Source organism: Astyanax mexicanus, chromosome 9 (genome assembly GCF_023375975.1).
Source record: "Astyanax mexicanus isolate ESR-SI-001 chromosome 9, AstMex3_surface, whole genome shotgun sequence".
Taxonomy (NCBI): Eukaryota; Metazoa; Chordata; class Actinopteri; order Characiformes; family Acestrorhamphidae; genus Astyanax; species Astyanax mexicanus.
In genome coordinates this window covers 42,309,593-42,331,441 of record NC_064416.1, presented here as the reverse complement: position 1 = coordinate 42,331,441, position 21,849 = coordinate 42,309,593, and the positions used below count along the sequence as shown (strand labels likewise).

Genomic DNA, 21,849 nt, shown 5'->3' with positions numbered 1-21,849 from the left:
TTCCTACAGTCAATTGTTGACAAGATATTGTCAACAAGGTTCAAAAAGTAAAAATCCGCTCCAATTGTCTGGCTGGCTCTGAAGCTAATTTAACCTAATCCCTAATTCTTGGGATGGATTTTTAATTTCTGGACCTGGATTACCCACCTTTAGCTACATGTGAGTTTGGCTTATCCTTAAAGAACCATTCTAGTTTCCAAGCTGGCTAAGGGTGCATTGAGAGTAGACAACGCGTCATGTCATAATTAATATCTGGCTGTATAAATAATTATAGGCTCAATATATATATCCAATATGCCATATATTAAGACTTAGAATATCTTTTTTGTTTAGTTGTCTAGCCTATTTAGCTGTATTTCCTTTTATATAATAAAACATTTATGGCGAAATATGCCTTTTTGTATTAAAAATATAATTAAAATAAAATTTATCATTCATAATAAAACCCCATGAAAAACGAAAAGAGGAGGAGGGGGACCCTGCCCAGAGGAAAGCCAGAAGCCCACGTCTGGACCATGGATCTCCAGGAGGGGAACCCGTAGTTCTACTGGGGGATTTCAATGCACACGTGGGCAATGATAGAGATACCTGCAGTGGTGTGATTGCGAGGAACGGCCTCCACGATCTGAACCCGAGTGGTGTTCTGTTGTTGGACTTCTGTGCTAGTCATGGCTTGTCCATAATGAACACCATGTTCGAACGTAAGGAGGCTCATAGGTGTACATGGTACCAGAGCAGCCTAGGTCGAAGGTAAATGATCGATTTTGTGATCGTACCGTATGTGATCTAAGGCCATAGGTTTTGGACACTCAGGTAAAGAGAGGAGCAGAGCTGTTAACTGATCACCATCTGGCAGTGGAAACCCATGAATAGAGCTGGCAAGCCCAAACAAGCAGTGGGGGTAAACTGGGAATGTCTGAGGGAGACCTCTGTCCGAGAGACCTTTAACTCCCACCTCCGAAGGAGCTTCTCAAACATCCCTGTGAAGACTGGGGACATCGAAGCTGCAGCTGTGAGCTGTGGTCTTACCCTGCGTTCACACTGGAACGCGACGAGTCGCTTGTGTCGCCCAGCGTTTGTCGCTTGTGGGCGTGTCAAGCTCAACGCCCGCGTTTATCATGGTCCAGCCTCCGACAAGAAAAAAGGCACAAAAAAGGAATCACTTGGCCACTTTATTCTCCAGCTATAACTCCCAAACTTGCTGGACTCTTGTGCGTTTCTGTGATTTAACTGCGCTGGAAACGCAGCCGTTCCCACAGACTGATGTGGGTCCACCCCGTTCAACAGAAAGAACCGGGAAAGAAACTAGAAATTCAGAGAGCAGGAGCTTGAGGACGTCGAACCGCCTTGTTTGTGATTGGTCCAAAGAAAAGCTAGGAGCCAATCGGGTTAGAATGTCGCTTCACCGCGTCATAACTCATTTGCATAAAGTTGAGAAAAATTCATCTCCGTGTCGCTTGTCGCTCTGTCGCTTGTCGCCTCTCGCGTGTCGCGGCGACAAATCGCGCCCTGCCATAGGAAATGAATGGTCGCCTGTCGCTTTGTCGCTTTCCAGTGTGAATGCAGGGTTAGAGGCTTGGGTGCCACAAGGGGTGTTAACCCTTGAACACTGTGGTGGACGCCGGTGGTCAGGGAAGCCGTCCTGCTGAAGAAGGAGGCCTTTCGGGACATGCTGTCCCACGGGACTCCGGAGGCAGTTGTGGGGTACCGGCAGGCCCGAGGGGCGACATCTGCAGCAGTGGCACAGGCAAAACAGCGGGTGTGGGAGGAGTTCGGCGAGGCTTTGAAGGAGGACTTTCGGGCAGCACCAAGGCGCTTCCGGAAAACTATCCGGCACCTCAGAAGGGGTAAGTGGGGAACCATCCAGGCTGTATATAGCAAGGGTGGGACACTGCTGACCTCAACTGAGAAGGAAGTCGGACGTTTGAAAAAGAGCACTTTGAGGATCTCCTGAACCCCACACACCCACTGTGATGGAGACAGGGCCAGAGGATGATGGAGAATATTTTTTTATTTCCCTGGGCGAGGTCACCAAGGTAGTCAAACAACTCCATGGTGGCAAAGCCCCATATCAATGACATACCTCGCAAAAATGCTGAAGGCCCCGAGTGTTAAAGGTGTGTGCCAATTACAAAGGCATCATGCTGCTCAGCCTCCCGGGAAAGTCTACTCCAAGGTGCTGGAAAGGAGGATTCGGCCTATTGTCGAACCTTTGATTGAAGAGGAACAATGCGTATTCCGTCCTGGGAAGTTTGGGGCTCCTTGCTAGAACTGCTACCCCCGCGACCCGGCTTCGGATAAGTGGTGGGCGATGGATGGATGGATGATTCATAATTTGCATATTAGCTTTTTCGTACGTCCATATTTGATCCAATGTGTACATGTTATACATAATTTAAACCGTCAGGATTACGAAACTGCAAACCATTTCACTATATGGTTCCTGACTTAGAGCCGAAAGAGTGTGAGTTACACTGTTTTATACAGTTTTACAGCAGCTTGTGTAATCCCCCTGGGTTACTAGAGGTCAACAGTCACACACACCCAGCGCTTACCTCTCCCTGCTGCTTCCAAAATCGCTCCAAATGAGTCAAAATTTACAGCAAAAAGACATGACGTGTCCTTACGTATGAAAATGAAAAGTACATTTTGTTGTATATCTGAGCAAAACTTGGTCCAATTTACCATGCTTATGCATTTTCCCACTCTGAATATTTTTTAAAGGAAAAAAATGGGTTTAATGGGTTTCATGACATTGTATTGGGTTTAGTTTACTGCTTCTTTACATTTGCTAGCTCCACCTAGTGGTGAATAGGTATAGATGGCCTAGCAGGAAGCAATCTCAGAAAGTCCTGTTTTTCCTTGTGCCTCATGGAATGAGCTTCTGCAGCGCAATGATCCCCATCCTTGCTTAAATTTTACAAATACAGCTTTATCTGTAAGTTTTTGCACTGTTAAAAGTTATATTTATGCGTTTTAGTTAGTATTTTATGAATTAGAGTGCTTTGTTTCTGGTATTGGGCATTTCATTGTCAAATTCATGTAACTGTGCTAATTATATTTTACAGGGTTACTGTAGTACTTATTGGCCTGTATTTTGTGTTCCTTTGCGCAGTTTTACAAGAATATTACATTTTTTTCTATATTAAATCCTGCCAATGACAACAGTGTGTCTGTTCCTTGAAGGATACAAGACTAGAAATATTTTGTACTGGCTGTTTAGCTGAAAATACGTTGCCTGCAACAACTTTTAGTGAGGACAGCATAGGAAAAAGATGAACACTTGCCGTGGAGTTTAACCCTCCTGTTATGTTCATTAGTCAGGAAAAGCAGTGGTGTTCCCAGGTCAATTTGATCCGGTGCACGTTCAATTATCCACTTAATATCCAAAATAATTATTATAAAAAAAAAATAAAAACAAGCAATGTGAATATATGTTTGAACTTTTTTTTAATGTTTTACTACTTTACTACTTTTGAAAGACCAACATAGTAGACATAATATCTTTACATAACATTAAAACATAATTTAAATTTTGTTTGTTTGTGTTTATTCCGGGGGGTTATATGTTGATTACACTAATTAAGGCAAGTTTCATACTGAAAAAATACTTTTAACTATTTTTCCTAGATCTTCAAACTTTTAAACCGTAACATTTGACCCGTAACATAACAGGAGGGTTGAGACACTTGTGGAACAGACCACCTGCACCACCATTTATTGCTATGGAGGCCATAGATGGATCAGAAGGTGCTCCACCTCAAGACATAAAGAAAGGATTACAAGATGGTGTTGAAACAGGTTCACTCCTCTCTGACATTTGCCCCAGGAAATCATACTCATCATGCCCCTCAACAAGCTCTTGAGTCAGCTTAGAAGCAGCAAGAGCTCGTGCCAAAGCAGAGGCAGCCTTAACCAGGCTGGCCTTCACAGAAAAGGAAAGCAAACTTAAGATTGAGAAAGCCAAGCCAGAAGCCAAGATTGACGTTATAAATCTTCGACAGGAAGCTGAAACTGCTCATGTAGAAGCTGCAGTAGTGGAGTCCGCAGCAGCAGCAGATATGGATGGCACTTGTCACATCAAAGAAGCTGAGATTCTAGACCTTCAAGAGAGTGTGCAAAAAAGAACAGAGGACTACGTTACCCACCATGCCCTGAATCACTTTTCACAAGAACTTTAAGAGGAGAAGGATGTTTTCTACCTGCCTCCGCCAGTGCTCACACCTCAACTGTGCACCCAGACACCTGTAAGGGAGAGGGTGGTCTGTTATCCTTTATCTCCAGTAATCAGAGTCAACCAAGATTACACTGGTCAGAGTGGAGCCCACTCAGCGCTACACTTACCAGTAGACCGATCTACCAACAAAGAGATACGAAACAGTTATACAGAGATTTGCCACCGCAGATAAGTAATGACCAGCAGTACAGTGCTCAACCCAACAACCCATCATTCTCAGCTAATGGAAATCATAATGCTACAACAGCTGATCATGCCAAATTCCTTGCAAAGAACCAGCTGGTTTCCTCTGGACTGAAACGTTTGACGACTTGCCTGAACATTACCAAGCATGGAGGGAGACCTTCATCAACACAATTGAGAATCTCGAGCTATCAGCAAGTGAAGAAATGGATCTGCTTATTAAATGGCTGGGTAAGGAGCAAACAAGCATTCAGGTTAATATCAGTTAATGTAAGACAGCCCTCGCTTGGTCAAGGCAATTTGGGAGACACTGAACAAAATATATGGCAACCTATTGTTGAGAAGCTTCCTCTACATCTTCAAGATAAGTGATTATCTCAAGGAAGCAAATATAAGAGAGAACGTAGTGTTGTCGTCCAGGTTCCTCTCCTTCACCAAAGAAAGATGGGGAGAGCGATGACACAGGACAGCCAGCTATCACATCAAGTTGCACCAAGGTATGTGGAAAAAAGTCATGCTCTAAGATCTGTCTTGTGAATGTGTATCCCAGTGGTCATTGCGAGCTACAGAGAAAAATATATTCCATTTTAGATGACCAAAGCAACATGTCTTTGGCTCGATCAGAGTTTTTTTTTTTTTTTACATATTTGCTCGTTCAGGGTACAGAAATGCCATACATACTCAAGACATCAGCAGGGATAGTGGAAACAGCTGTCAGAAGAGCCCATTCACAATAGAATCTGTAGATGGAAAAATACCCATCCCACTACCTACACCAAGGGCGTAGGAGCGGGTTCGATATTGGGGGGGGCACATTTGTTAATATGAACCAAAGCAGACCCTGTAGTTTCCTAGAACAACATTTGTGAAATTACTTTTAATTACAAATAATCCCCTTTTTCTGTATTTTGTTTATTATTAGTTAGATTCAAGTACAGGTGACTTTACAACCTAAACATGTTACTCCACATTACATTTACTGTTGTTAAAAAAAGAATGCGTGAAAGGTCTGAATTATATACATATGACAAAAACTGATTAGTTATAACCTAATGTGTAAAATAATATAACAAATATGGTTATTATTATTATTATTATTATTATTATTATTATTATTATTATTATTATTGTATGTTGTATATTTACATTTTTTCCACTCTTTTTAAAAAAAACTAGTAGCATTGGGTGCTGCGCTTTTAATGTTTCTACTGAGAGCACTACTTACGATGGTGTCCTTTTATGAAAAAGAATGTAACTTTACGTTTCATAGAGATTATTGGCAGAAGTTAATATAAACGTTAGATGTCAGGACATGTGGTCTTACTGTGGTCGTACTGTGAACTACAAATGAACAGACTTCACCCTGTTCCTGCATATTCTACTACATATTCCCATTGTTCTGCAGATTTTAGAGCTTTCTCTGCTTTAAATGCACTCAATAATGTAAGTGGTGGTATGATGAGTTTAACACACTGCTGGATATATATAATGATTAATTTAGGCTCCATAGGGGGCAAAGAGATTTTAACAGGTAAACTCTGTAAAGAGCGGGAGTCGGATTCAGTAGCGGATTCGGCCCAAGCGCGGCGGCAACTCGCGGTCCGCGGTGTTAGTTGCAAGCGCTCGCGCTAGCTGCAAAATACGACAGAAAACACTGAGGGAGCTGCAGACTTATGTGTGGGACTAGAATATGAGCACGAGGAGATAAAAGAGAACTTTTATCTGTGAGTAGCCTCCGCGTTTGACCTGCAGCCCTGTGTTTAGCTGTTCTTAAAAATCATTTAAATTAAATAATAGTTCTATGCTTTTATGTTACAGTGTTATTTTACATAATTCTGATCATATTTCGCTCGTTCAATCAGCCCGAAAACAGCCAGTTTATGGGGCGGGTCGGGCTCGGGCTCATAATGACAGTTTATGGTTCGGGTTGGGTCAGGCTCGGGCAGAACGTGCACAGGCTCAGGCTGGGTTGGGTCGGATTTTTTGGGCCCGAACTAACCTCTGCATACAGCATCCTGACGTATTTTTTAAATTTTTATGAAAAATGTAAAAGTGCATTTTGTCGCATTTCTGAGAAAAATTTTGTCCGGTTTACAATGCCCATGCATTTTCCCACTCATTTGAGTCATTTTTCATGTAAAGAACAGGATTTTGAGAATTGTCAAAATTTTGACCAAAACGACATACAGGGTCCTGACATATTTTTCTGATTTTGGTGAAAAATGGTACAGTGCATATTGTCGCATATCTGAGCAAAATTTGATCTAACTTTCCATGCACGTGCATTTTCCCCCTCGTTTGAGTAATTTCTCATGCAAAAAACAGAATTTCGAAAATTGTCGAAATTTTCTCCAAATGACATACCGTATTTTTCTGAGTGAAAATTGGAAAAGTGCATTTTGTCATATGTCTGAGTCAAAATTGGGCCAATTTACCATGCCCATGCATTTTCCAACTCGTTTGAGTCAATTTTCATGGAAAAAACAAGGTTTCATGAATGGTCGAAATTTTCACCAAAAACACATACCACGGGTCTACGTTTTTTTCTTATTTGGATCAAAAATTGAAAACTGCTTTTTGTCGCATTTCTGAGCAAAATTTTGTCCAATTTACCATGCCCATGCATTTTCCAACTCGTTTGAGTCATTTTTCATGGAAAAAACAAGGCTTCATGAATGGTCGAAATTTTCACTAAAACCGCTTACTGTGAGGTCTACGTTTTTTTTCGGATTTGTCTAAAAAATTTAAAAGTGCTTTTTGTTGCATTTTTGGGCAAAATTTGGTCCAATTTACCATGTCCATGCATTTTCCAACTGGTTTGAGTCATTTTTCATGGAAAAAACAAGGTTTCATGAATGGTTGAAATTTCCACCAAAACCGCATACCGCGTGTCTACGTTTTTTTCTGATTTAGGTCAAAAATTTAAAAGTGCTTTTTGTCGCATGTCTGAGCAAAATTTGGTCCAATTTACCATGCCCATGCATTTTCCAACTGGTTTGAGTCATTTTTCATGGAAAAAACAAGGTTTCATGAATGGTTGAAATTTTCACCAAAACCGCATACCGCGGGTCTACGTTTTTTTCTGATTTGGGTCAAAAAATAAAAAGTGCTTTTTGTCGCAATTCTGAGCAAAATTTGGTCCAATTTACCATGCCCATGCATTTTCCAACTCGTTTGAGTCATTTTTCATGGAAAAAACAAGGTTTCATGAATGGTCGAAATTTTCACCCATACCTCATACCGTGGGTCTACGTTTTTTTCTGATTTGGGTCAAAAATTTAAAAGTGCTTTTTGTCGCAATTCTGAGTAAAATTTGGTCTAATTTACCATGCCCATGCATTTTCCAACTCGTTTGAGTCATTTTTCATGGAAAAAACAAGGTTTCATGAATGGTCGAAATTTTCACCAAAACCGCATACCGCAGGTCTACGTTTTTTTCTGACTTCGGTCAAAAATTTGAAAGTGCTTTTTGTAGCATTTCTGAGCAAAATTTGGTCCAATTTATCATGCACATGCATTTTCCAACTGGTTTGAGTCATTTTTCATGGAAAAAACAAGGTTTCATGAATGGTTGAAATTTTCACCAAAACCGCATACCACGGGTCTACGTTTTTTTCTGATCTGGGTCAAAAAATAAAAACTGCTTTTTGTCGCATTTCTGAGCAAAAATTGGTCCAATTTACCATGCCCATGCATTTTCCAACTCGTTTGAGTCAATTTTCATGGAAAAAACAAGGTTTCATGAATGGTCGAAATTTTCACCAAAACCGCATACCGTGGGTCTACGTTTTTGTCTGATTTGGGTAAAAAATTTAAAAGTGCTTTTTGTTGCATTTTTGTGCAAAATTTGGTCCAATTTACCAAGCCCATGCATTTTCTAACTCGTTTGAGTCATTTTTCATGGAAAAAACAAGGTTTCATGAATGGTCGAAATTTTCACCAAAACCGCATACCGTGGGTCTACGTTTTTTTCTGATTTGGGTCAAAAATTAAAAAGTGCTTTTTCTTGCAATTCTGAGCGAAATTTGGTCCAATTTACCATGCCCATGCATTTTCCAATTGTTTAAGTCATTTTTCATGGAAAAAACAAGGTTTCATGAATGGTCGAAATTTTCACCAAAACCGCATACCGTGGGTATACGTTTTTGTCTGATTTGGGTAAAAAATTAAAAAGTGCTTTTTGTCGCAATTCTGAGCAAAATTTGGTCCAATTTACCATGCCCATGCATTTTCCAACTCGTTTGAGTCATTTTTCATGGAAAAAACAAGGTTTCATGAATGGTCGAAATTTTCACCGAAACCGCATACGTTTTTTTCTGATTTGGGTCAAAAAATAAAAAGTGCTTTTTGTTGCAATTCTGAGCAAAATTTGGTCCAATTTACCATGCCCATGCATTTTCCAATTGTTTAAGTAATTTTTCATGGAAAAAACAAGTTTTCATGAATGGTCGAAATTTTCACCAAAACCGCATACCGTGGGTATACGTTTTTGTCTGATTTGGGTAAAAAATTAAAAAGTGCTTTTTGTCGCAATTCTGAGCAAAATTTGGTCCAATTTACCATGCCCATGCATTTTCCAATTGTTTAAGTCATTTTTCATGGACAAAACAAGTTTTCATGAATGGTCGAAATTATCACCAAAACCACATACCGCGAGTCTACGTTTTTGTCTGATTTGGGTAAAAAATTAAAAAGTGCTTTTTGTCGCAATTCTCAGCAAAATTTGGTCCAATTTACCATGCCCATGCATTTTCCAACTCGTTTGAGTCATTTTTCATGGAAAAAACAAGGTTTCATGAATGGTCGAAATTTTCACCCATACCTCATACCGTGGGTCTACGTTTTTTTCTGATTTGGGTCAAAAATTTAAAAGTGCTTTTTGTCGCAATTCTGAGTAAAATTTGGTCTAATTTACCATGCCCATGCATTTTCCAACTCGTTTGAGTCATTTTTCATGGAAAAAACAAGGTTTCATGAATGGTCGAAATTTTCACCAAAACCGCATACCGCAGGTCTACGTTTTTTTCTGACTTCGGTCAAAAATTTGAAAGTGCTTTTTGTAGCATTTCTGAGCAAAATTTGGTCCAATTTACCATGCCCATGCATTTTCCAACTCGTTTGAGTCAATTTTCATGGAAAAAACAAGGTTTCATGAATGGTCGAAATTTTCACCAAAACCGCATACCGTGGGTCTACGTTTTTGTCTGATTTGGGTAAAAAATTTAAAAGTGCTTTTTGTTGCATTTTTGTGCAAAATTTGGTCCAATTTACCAAGCCCATGCATTTTCTAACTCGTTTGAGTCATTTTTCATGGAAAAAACAAGGTTTCATGAATGGTCGAAATTTTCACCAAAACCGCATACCGTGGGTCTACGTTTTTTTCTGATTTGGGTCAAAAATTAAAAAGTGCTTTTTCTTGCAATTCTGAGCGAAATTTGGTCCAATTTACCATGCCCATGCATTTTCCAATTGTTTAAGTCATTTTTCATGGAAAAAACAAGGTTTCATGAATGGTCGAAATTTTCACCAAAACCGCATACCGTGGGTATACGTTTTTGTCTGATTTGGGTAAAAAATTAAAAAGTGCTTTTTGTCGCAATTCTGAGCAAAATTTGGTCCAATTTACCATGCCCATGCATTTTCCAACTCGTTTGAGTCATTTTTCATGGAAAAAACAAGGTTTCATGAATGGTCGAAATTTTCACCGAAACCGCATACGTTTTTTTCTGATTTGGGTCAAAAAATAAAAAGTGCTTTTTGTTGCAATTCTGAGCAAAATTTGGTCCAATTTACCATGCCCATGCATTTTCCAATTGTTTAAGTAATTTTTCATGGAAAAAACAAGTTTTCATGAATGGTCGAAATTTTCACCAAAACCGCATACCGTGGGTCTACGTTTTTTCTGATTTGGGTCAAAAATTTAAAAGTGCTTTTTGTCGCATTTCTGAGCAAAATTTGGTCCAATTTACCATGCCCATGCATTTTCCAATTGTTTAAGTAATTTTTCATGGAAAAAACAAGGTTTCATGAATGGTCGAAATTTTCACCAAAACCGCATACCGTGGGTCTACGTTTTTTCTGATTTGGGTCAAAAATTTAAAAGTGCTTTTTGTCGCATTTCTGAGCAAAATTTGGTCCAATTTACCATGCCCATGCATTTTCCAACTCGTTTGAGTCAATTTTCATGGAAAAAACAAGGTTTCATGAATGGTCGAAATTTTCACCAAAACCGCATACCGTGGGTCTACGTTTTTGTCTGATTTGGGTAAAAAATTTAAAAGTGCTTTTTGTTGCATTTTTGTGCAAAATTTGGTCCAATTTACCAAGCCCATGCATTTTCTAACTCGTTTGAGTCATTTTTCATGGAAAAAACAAGGTTTCATGAATGGTTGAAATTTTCACCAAAACCGCATACCGTGGGTCTACGTTTTTTTCTGATTTGGGTCAAAAATTAAAAAGTGCTTTTTCTTGCAATTCTGAGCAAAATTTGGTCCAATTTACCATGCCCATGCATTTTCCAATTGTTTAAGTCATTTTTCATGGAAAAAACAAGGTTTCATGAATGGTCGAAATTTTCACCAAAACCGCATACCGTGGGTATACGTTTTTGTCTGATTTGGGTAAAAAATTAAAAAGTGCTTTTTGTCGCAATTCTGAGCAAAATTTGGTCCAATTTACCATGCCCATGCATTTTCCAACTCGTTTGAGTCATTTTTCATGGAAAAAACAAGGTTTCATGAATGGTCGAAATTTTCACCGAAACCGCATACGTTTTTTTCTGATTTGGGTCAAAAAATAAAAAGTGCTTTTTGTTGCAATTCTGAGCAAAATTTGGTCCAATTTACCATGCCCATGCATTTTCCAATTGTTTAAGTAATTTTTCATGGAAAAAACAAGGTTTCATGAATGGTCGAAATTTTCACCAAAACCGCATACCGTGGGTCTACGTTTTTTCTGATTTGGGTCAAAAATTTAAAAGTGCTTTTTGTCGCATTTCTGAGCAAAATTTGGTCCAATTTACCATGCCCATGCATTTTCCAATTGTTTAAGTAATTTTTCATGGAAAAAACAAGGTTTCATGAATGGTCGAAATTTTCACCAAAACCGCATACCGTGGGTCTACGTTTTTTCTGATTTGGGTCAAAAATTTAAAAGTGCTTTTTGTCGCATTTCTGAGCAAAATTTGGTCCAATTTATCATGCCCATGCATTTTCCAACTGGTTTGAGTCATTTTTCATGGAAAAAACAAGGTTTCATGAATGGTCGAAATTTTCACCAAAACCGCATACCGTGGGTATACGTTTTTGTCTGATTTGGGTCAAAAATTAAAAAGTGCTTTTTGTCGCAATTCTGAGCAAAATTTGGTCCAATTTACCATGCCCATGCATTTTCCAACTCGTTTGAGTCATTTTTCATGGAAAAAACAAGGTTTCATGAATGGTCGAAATTTTCACCGAAACCGCATACGTTTTTTTCTGATTTGGGTCAAAAAATAAAAAGTGCTTTTTGTTGCAATTCTGAGCAAAATTTGGTCCAATTTACCATGCCCATGCATTTTCCAATTGTTTAAGTAATTTTTCATGGAAAAAACAAGGTTTCATGAATGGTCGAAATTTTCACCAAAACCGCATACCGTGGGTCTACGTTTTTTCTGATTTGGGTCAAAAATTTAAAAGTGCTTTTTGTCGCATTTCTGAGCAAAATTTGGTCCAATTTACCATGCCCATGCATTTTCCAACTGGTTTGAGTCATTTTTCATGGAAAAAACAAGGTTTCATGAATGGTCGAAATTTTCACCAAAACCGCATACTGTGAGGTCTACGTTTTTTTTCGGATTTGTCTAAAAAATTTACGAGTGCTTTTTGTCGTATTTTTGAGCAAAATTTGGTCCAATTTACCATGCCCATGCATTTTCCAACTCGTTTGAGTCATTTTTCATGGAAAAAACAAGGTTTCATGAATGGTCGAAATTTTTACCAAAACCGCATACCGCGGGTCTACTTTTTTCTGATTTGGGTCAAAAATCGCAAAGTGATTTTTGTCGCATTTCTGAGCAAAATTTGGTCCAATTTACCATGCCCATGCATTTTCCAACTCGTTTGAGTCATTTTTCATGGAAAAAACATGGTTTCATGAATGGTCGAAATTTTCACCAAAACCGCATACCACGGGTCTACTTTTTTCTGATTTGGGTCAAAAATTGCAAAGTGATTTTTGTCGCATTTCTGAGCAAAATTTGGTCCAATTTACCATGCCCATGCATTTTCCAACTCCTTTTGAGTCATTTTTCATGGAAAAAACATGGTTTCATGAATGGTCAAAATTTTCACCAAAACCGCGTACCGCGGGTCTACGTTTTTTTCTGATTTGGGTCAAAAATTGAAAAATGCTTTTTGTCGCATTTCTAAGCAAAATTTGGTCCCATTTACCATGCCCATGCATTTTCCAACTCATTTGAGTCATTTTTCATGGAAAAAACAAGATTTGATGAATGGTCGAAATTTTCACCAAAACCGCATACTGTGAGGTCTACGTTTTTTTCGGATTTGTCTAAAAAATTTACGAGTGCTTTTTGTCATATTTTTGAGCAAAATTTGGTCCAATTTACCATGCCCATGCATTTTCCAACTCGTTTGAGTCATTTTTCATGGAAAAAACAAGGTTTCATGAATGGTCGAAATTTTTACCAAAACCGCATACCGCGGGTCTACTTTTTTCTGATTTGGGTCAAAAATTGCAAAGTGATTTTTGTCGCATTTCTGAGCAAAATTTGGTCCAATTTACCATGCCCATGCATTTTCCAACTCGTTTGAGTCATTTTTCATGGAAAAAACATGGTTTCATGAATGGTCGAAATTTTCACCAAAACCGCATACCACGGGTCTACTTTTTTCTGATTTGGGTCAAAAATTGCAAAGTGATTTTTGTCGCATTTCTGAGCAAAATTTGGTCCAATTTACCATGCCCATGCATTTTCCAACTCCTTTTGAGTCATTTTTCATGGAAAAAACATGGTTTCATGAATGGTCAAAATTTTCACCAAAACCGCGTACCGCGGGTCTACGTTTTTTTCTGATTTGGGTCAAAAATTGAAAAATGCTTTTTGTCGCATTTCTAAGCAAAATTTGGTCCCATTTACCATGCCCATGCATTTTCCAACTCATTTGAGTCATTTTTCATGGAAAAAACAAGATTTGATGAATGGTCGAAATTTTCACCAAAACCGCATACTGTGAGGTCTACGTTTTTTTCGGATTTGTCTAAAAAATTTACGAGTGCTTTTTGTCATATTTTTGAGCAAAATTTGGTCCAATTTACCATGCCCATGCATTTTCCAACTCGTTTGAGTCATTTTTCATGGAAAAAACAAGGTTTCATGAATGGTCGAAATTTTCACCAAAACCGCATACCACGGGTCTACTTTTTTTTTCTGATTTGGGTCAAAAATTAAAAAGTGATTTTTGTTGCAATTCTGAGCAAAATTTGGTCCAATTTACCATGCCCATGCATTTTCCAATTGTTTAAGTCATTTTTCATGGAAAAAACAAGTTTTCATGAATGGTCGAAATTATCACCAAAACCACATACCGCGGGTCTACGTTTTTTTCTGATTTGGGTCAAAAAATAAAAAGTGCGTTTTGTTGCAATTCTGAGCAAAATTTGGTCCAATTTACCATGCCCATGCATTTTCCAACTCGTTTGAGTCATTTTTCATGGAAAAAACAAGATTTGATGAATGGTCGAAATTTTCACCAAAACCACATTCCGCAGGTCTACGTTTTTGTCTGATTTGGGTCAAAAATTAAAAAGTGCTTTTTGTCGCATTTCTGAGTAAAATTTGGTCTAATTTACCATGCCCATGCATTTTCCAACTCGTTTGAGTCATTTTTCATGGAAAAAACAAGGTTTCATGAATGGTCGAAATTTTCACCAAAACCGCATACCGCGGATCTATGTTTTTTTCTGATTTGGGTCAAAAATTGCAAAGTGATTTTTGTCGCATTTCTGAGCAAAATTTGGTCCAATTTGCCATACCCATGCATTTTCCAACGTTTGATTCAGTTTTCATGGAAAAAACAAGGTTTCATGAATGGTCGAAATTTTCACCAAAACCGCATACTGTGAGGTCTACGTTTTTTTTTCGGATTTGGGACAAAAATTGAAAAGTGATTTTTGTCGCAATTCTGAGCAAAATTTGGTCCAATTTACCATGCCCATGCATTTTCCAACTCGTTTGAGTCATTTTTCATGGAAAAAACAAGGTTTCATGAATGGTCGAAATTTTCACCAAAACCGCATACCGCGGGTCTACGTTTTTTTCTGATTTGGGTCAAAAATTGAAAAGTGCTTTTTGTCGCATTTCTAAGCCAAATTTGGTCCCATTTACCATGTCCATGCATTTTCCAACTCGTTTGAGTCATTTTTCATGGAAAAAACGAGGTTTCATGAATGGTCGAAATTTTCACCAAAACCGCATACCGTAGGTCTACGTTTTTTTCTGATTTGGGTCAAAAATTGAAAAGTGCTTTTTGTCGCATTTCTAAGCAAAATTTTGTCCCATTTACCATGTCCATGCATTTTCCAACTCGTTTGAGTCATTTTTCATGGAAAAAACAAGGTTTCATGAATGGTCGAAATTTTCACCAAAACCGCATACCACGGGTCTACGTTTTTGTCTGATTTGCGTAAAAAATTTAAAAGTGCTTTTTGTCGCAATTCTGAGCAAAATTTGGTCCAATTTACCATGCCCATGCATTTTCCAATTGTTTAAGTCATTTTTCATGGACAAAACAAGTTTTCATGAATGGTCGAAATTATCACCAAAACCACATACCGCGAGTCTACGTTTTTTTCTGATTTGGGTCAAAAAATAAAAAGTGCTTTTTGTTGCAATTCTGAGCAAAATTTGGTCCAATTTACCATGCCCATGCATTTTCCAACTGGTTTGAGTCATTTTTCATGGAAAAAACAAGGTGTCATGAATGGTCAAAATTTTTACCAAAACCGCATACCGCGGGTCTGCGTTTTTTTCTGATTTGGGTCAAAAATTTAAAAGTGCTTTTTGTCGCATTTCTGAGCAAAATTTGGTCCAATTTACCATGCCCATGCATTTTCTAACTCGTTTGAGTCAGTTTTCATGGAAAAGTGTTTTTTCTTGCATTTCTGAGCAAAATCTGGTCCAATTTACCATGCCCATGCATTTTCCAACAAGTTTGAGTCATTTTTCATGGAAAAAACAAGGTTTCATGAATGGTCGAAATTTTTACCAAAACCGCATACCGCGGGTCTACGTTTTTTTCTGATTTGGGTCAAAAATTGAAAAGTGGTTTTTGTCGCATTTCTGAGCAAAATTTGGTCCAATTTACCATGCCCATGCATTTTCCAACGTTTGATTCAGTTTTCATGGAAAAAACATGGTTTCATGAATGGTCGAAATTTTCACCAAAACCGCATACTGTGAGGTCTACGTTTTTTTTTCGGATTTGGGACAAAAATTGAAAAGTGATTTTTGTCGCAATTCTGAGCAAAATTTGGTCCAATTTACCATGCCCATGCATTTTCCAACTCGTTTGAGTCATTTTTCATGGAAAAAACAAGGTTTCATGAATGGTCGAAATTTTCACCAAAACCGCATACCGCGGGTCTACGTTTTTTTCTGATTTGGGTCAAAAATTGAAAAGTGCTTTTTGTCGCATTTCTAAGCAAAATTTGGTCCCATTTACCATGTCCATGCATTTTCCAACTCGTTTGAGTCATTTTTCATGGAAAAAACGAGATTTCATGAATGGTCGAAATTTTCACCAAAACCGCATACCGTAGGTCTACGTTTTTTTCTGATTTGGGTCAAAAATTGAAAAGTGCTTTTTGTCGCATTTCTAAGCAAAATTTTGTCCCATTTACCATGTCCATGCATTTTCCAACTCGTTTGAGTCATTTTTCATGGAAAAAACAAGGTTTCATGAATGGTCGAAATTTTCACCAAAACCGCATACCACGGGTCTACGTTTTTGTCTGATTTGCGTAAAAAATTTAAAAGTGCTTTTTGTCGCAATTCTGAGCAAAATTTGGTCCAATTTACCATGCCCATGCATTTTCCAATTGTTTAAGTCATTTTTCATGGACAAAACAAGTTTTCATGAATGGTCGAAATTATCACCAAAACCACATACCGCGAGTCTACGTTTTTTTCTGATTTGGGTCAAAAAATAAAAAGTGCTTTTTGTTGCAATTCTGAGCAAAATTTGGTCCAATTTACCATGCCCATGCATTTTCCAACTCGTTTGAGTCATTTTTCATGGACAAAACAAGGTTTCATGAATGGTCGAAATTTTCACCAAAACCGCATACTGTGAGGTCTACGTTTTTTTTCGGATTTAGGTCAAAAATTGAAAAGTGATTTTTGTCGCAATTCTGAGCAAAATTTGGTCCAATTTACCATGCCCATGCATTTTCCAACTGATTTCAGTCATTTTTTATGGAAAAAACAAGATTTGATGAATGGTCGAAATTTTCACCAAAACCGCATACTGTGAGGTCTACGTTTTTTTTTCGGATTTGTCTAAAAAATTTACGAGTGCTTTTTGTCGTATTTTTGAGCAAAATTTGGTCCAATTTACCATGCCCATGCATTTTCCAACTCGTTTGAGTCATTTTTCATGGAAAAAACAAGGTTTCATGAATGGTCGAAATTTTTACCCATACCGCATACCGCAGGTCTACGTTTTTTTCTGATTTGGGTCAAAAATTAAAAAGTGCTTTTTGTTGCAATTCTGAGCAAAATTTGGTCCCATTTACCATGCCCATGCATTTTCCAACTCGTTTGAGTCAGTTTTCATGGAAAAAACAAGGTTTCATGAATGGTCGAAATTTTCAACAAAACCGCATACCGCAGGTCTACGTTTTTTTCTTATTTGGATCAAAATTTGAAAACTGCTTTTTGTCGCATTTCTGAGCAAAATTTGGTCCAATTTACCATGCCCATGCATTTTCCAACTGATTTCAGTCATTTTTCATGGAAAAAACAAGATTTGATGAATGGTCGAAATTTTCACCAAAACCGCATACCATGGGTCTACTTTTTTCTGATTTGGGTCAAAAATTGAAAAGTGCTTTTTGTCGCATTTCTGAGCAAAATTTGGTCCAATTTACCATGCCCATGCATTTTCTAACTCGTTTGAGTCATTTTTCATGGAAAAAACAAGATTTGATGAATGGTCGAAATTTTCACCAAAACCACATACCGCAGGTCTACGTTTTTGTCTGATTTGGGTAAAAAATTAAAAAGTGCTTTTTGTCGCATTTCTGAGTAAAATTTGGTCTAATTTACCATGCCCATGCATTTTCCAACTCGTTTGAGTCATTTTTCATGGAAAAAAACAAGATTTCATGAATGGTCGAAATTTTCACCAAAACCGCATACTGTGAGGTCTACGTTTTTTTTCGGATTTGGGTCAAAAATTGAAAAGTGATTTTTGTCGCAATTCTGAGCAAAATTTGGTCCAATTTACCATGCCCATGCATTTTCCAACTGATTTCAGTCATTTTTCATGGAAAAAACAAGATTTGATGAATGGTCGAAATTTTCACCAAAACCTTATACCACGGGTCTACTTTTTTCTGATTTGGGTCAAAAATTGCAAAGTGATTTTTGTCGCATTTCTGAGCAATATTTGGTCCAATTTACCATGCCCATGCATTTTCCAACTCCTTTTGAGTCATTTTTCATGGAAAAAACATGGTTTCATGAATGGTCAAAATTTTCACCAAAACCGCGTACCGCGGGTCTACGTTTTTTTCTGATTTGGGTCAAAAATTGAAAAATGCTTTTTGTCGCATTTCTAAGCAAAATTTGGTCCCATTTACCATGCCCATGCATTTTCCAACTCATTTGAGTCATTTTTCATGGAAAAAACAAGATTTGATGAATGGTCGAAATTTTCACCAAAACCGCATACTGTGAGGTCTACGTTTTTTTCGGATTTGTCTAAAAAATTTACGAGTGCTTTTTGTCATATTTTTGAGCAAAATTTGGTCCAATTTACCATGCCCATGCATTTTCCAACTCGTTGGAGTCATTTTTATGGAAAAAACAAGGTTTCATGAATGGTCGAAATTTTCACCCATACCGCATACCGCAGGTCAACGTTTTTTTCTGATTTGGGTCAAAAATTTTAAAGTGCTTTTTGTTGCAATTCTGAGCAAAATTTGGTCCAATTTACCATGCCCATGCATTTTCCAATTGTGTAAGTCATTTTTCAAGGAAAAAACAAGTTTTCATGAATGGTCGAAATTATCACCAAAACTGCATACCGCGGGTCTACGTTTTTTTCTGATTTAGGTCAAAAATTGAAATGTGCTTTTTGTCGCATTTCTGAGCAAAATTTGGTCCAATTTACCATGCCCATGCATTTTCCAACTCGTTTGAGTCATTTTTCATGGAAAAAACAAGGTTTCATGAATGGTCGAAATTTTCACCAAAACCGCATACCGCGGGTCTACGTTTTTTTCTGATTTGGGTCAAAAATTGAAAAGTGCTTTTTGTCGCATTTCTAAGCAAAATTTGGTCCCATTTACCATGTCCATGCATTTTCCAACTCGTTTGAGTCATTTTTCATGGAAAAAACGAGGTTTCATGAATGGTCGAAATTTTCACCAAAACCGCATACCGCAGGTCTACGTTTTTTTCTGATTTGGGTCAAAAATTGAAAAGTGCTTTTTGTCGCATTTCTAAGCAAAATTTTGTCCCATTTACCATGTCCATGCATTTTCCAACTCGTTTGAGTCATTTTTTTATGGAAAAAACAAGGTTTCATGAATGGTCGAAATTTTCACCAAAACCGCATACTACGGGTCTACGTTTTTGTCTGATTTGCGTAAAAAAATTTAAAAGTGCTTTTTGTCGCAATTCTGAGCAAAATTTGGTCCAATTTACCATGCCCATGCATTTTCCAACTGATTTCAGTCATTTTTTATGGAAAAAACAAGATTTGATGAATGGTTGAAATTTTCACCAAAACCGCATACCACGGGTCTACTTTTTTCTGATTTGGGTCAAAAATTGCAAAGTGATTTTTGTCGCATTTCTGAGCAAAATTTGGTCCAATTTACCATGCGCATGCATTTTCCAACTCCTTTTGAGTCATTTTTCATGGAAAAAACATGGTTTCATGAATGGTCAAAATTTTCACCAAAACCGCGTACCGCGGGTCTACGTTTTTTTCTGATTTGGGTCAAAAATTTAAAAATGCTTTTTGTCGCATTTCTAAGCAAAATTTGGTCCCATTTACCATGCCCATGCATTTTCCAACTCATTTGAGTCATTTTTCATGGAAAAAACAAGATTTGATGAATGGTCGAAATTTTCACCAAAACCGCATACCGCAGGTCTACGTTTTTTTCTGATTTGGGTCAAAAATTGAAAAGTGGTTTTTGTCGCATTTCTGAGCAAAATTTGGTCCAATTTACCATGCCCATGCATTTTCCAACGTTTGATTCAGTTTTCATGGAAAAAACATGGTTTCATGAATGGTCGAAATTTTCACCAAAACCGCATACTGTGAGGTCTACGTTTTTTTTTCGGATTTGGGACAAAAATTGAAAAGTGATTTTTGTCGCAATTCTGAGCAAAATTTGGTCCAATTTACCATGCCCATGCATTTTCCAACTCGTTTGAGTCATTTTTCATGGAAAAAACAAGGTTTCATGAATGGTCGAAATTTTCACCAAAACCGCATACCGCGGGTCTACGTTTTTTTCTGATTTGGGTCAAAAATTGAAAAGTGCTTTTTGTCGCATTTCTAAGCAAAATTTGGTCCCATTTACCATGTCCATGCATTTTCCAACTCGTTTGAGTCATTTTTCATGGAAAAAACGAGATTTCATGAATGGTCGAAATTTTCACCAAAACCGCATACCGTAGGTCTACGTTTTTTTCTGATTTGGGTCAAAAATTGAAAAGTGCTTTTTGTCGCATTTCTAAGCAAAATTTGGTCCCATTTACCATGTCCATGCATTTTCCAACTCGTTTGAGTCATTTTTCATGGAAAAAACAAGGTTTCATGAATGGTCGAAATTTTCACCAAAACCGCATACCACGGGTCTACGTTTTTGTCTGATTTGCGTAAAAAATTTAAAAGTGCTTTTTGTCGCAATTCTGAGCAAAATTTGGTCCAATTTACCATGCCCATGCATTTTCCAATTGTTTAAGTCATTTTTCATGGACAAAACAAGTTTTCATGAATGGTCGAAATTATCACCAAAACCACATACCGCGAGTCTACGTTTTTTTCTGATTTGGGTCAAAAAATAAAAAGTGCTTTTTGTTGCAATTCTGAGCAAAATTTGGTCCAATTTACCATGCCCATGCATTTTCCAACTCGTTTGAGTCATTTTTCATGGAAAAAACAAGGTTTCATGAATGGTCGAAATTTTCACCAAAACCGCATACTGTGAGGTCTACGTTTTTTTTCGGATTTAGGTCAAAAATTGAAAAGTGATTTTTGTCGCAATTCTGAGCAAAATTTGGTCCAATTTACCATGCCCATGCATTTTCCAACTGATTTCAGTCATTTTTTATGGAAAAAACAAGATTTGATGAATGGTCGAAATTTTCACCAAAACCGCATACTGTGAGGCCTACGTTTTTTTTCGGATTTGTCTAAAAAATTTACGAGTGCTTTTTGTCGTATTTTTGAGCAAAATTTGGTCCAATTTACCATGCCCATGCATTTTCCAACTCGTTTGAGTCATTTTTCATGGAAAAAACAAGGTTTCATGAATGGTCGAAATTTTTACCCATACCGCATACCGCAGGTCTACGTTTTTTTCTGATTTGGGTCAAAAATTAAAAAGTGCTTTTTGTTGCAATTCTGAGCAAAATTTGGTCCCATTTACCATGCCCATGCATTTTCCAACTCGTTTGAGTCAGTTTTCATGGAAAAAACAAGGTTTCATGAATGGTCGAAATTTTCAACAAAACCGCATACCGCAGGTCTACGTTTTTTTCTTATTTGGATCAAAATTTGAAAACTGCTTTTTGTCGCATTTCTGAGCAAAATTTGGTCCAATTTACCATGCCCATGCATTTTCCAACTGATTTCAGTCATTTTTCATGGAAAAAACAAGATTTGATGAATGGTCGAAATTTTCACCAAAACCGCATACCATGGGTCTACTTTTTTCTGATTTGGGTCAAAAATTGAAAAGTGCTTTTTGTCGCATTTCTGAGCAAAATTTGGTCCAATTTACCATGCCCATGCATTTTCTAACTCGTTTGAGTCATTTTTCATGGAAAAAACAAGATTTGATGAATGGTCGAAATTTTCACCAAAACCACATACCGCAGGTCTACGTTTTTGTCTGATTTGGGTAAAAAATTAAAAAGTGCTTTTTGTCGCATTTCTGAGTAAAATTTGGTCTAATTTACCATG

The 21,849-nt window shown here is 37.5% G+C and overlaps 1 long non-coding RNA gene across 1 annotated transcript in view; it reads right to left on the bottom strand.

Moving 5' to 3' along the window:
- The window catches only part of LOC125804550 (uncharacterized), a 202,677-nt gene that overhangs the window by 32,720 nt on the left and 148,108 nt on the right, over positions 1-21,849 (bottom strand). The window lies entirely within an intron of this gene.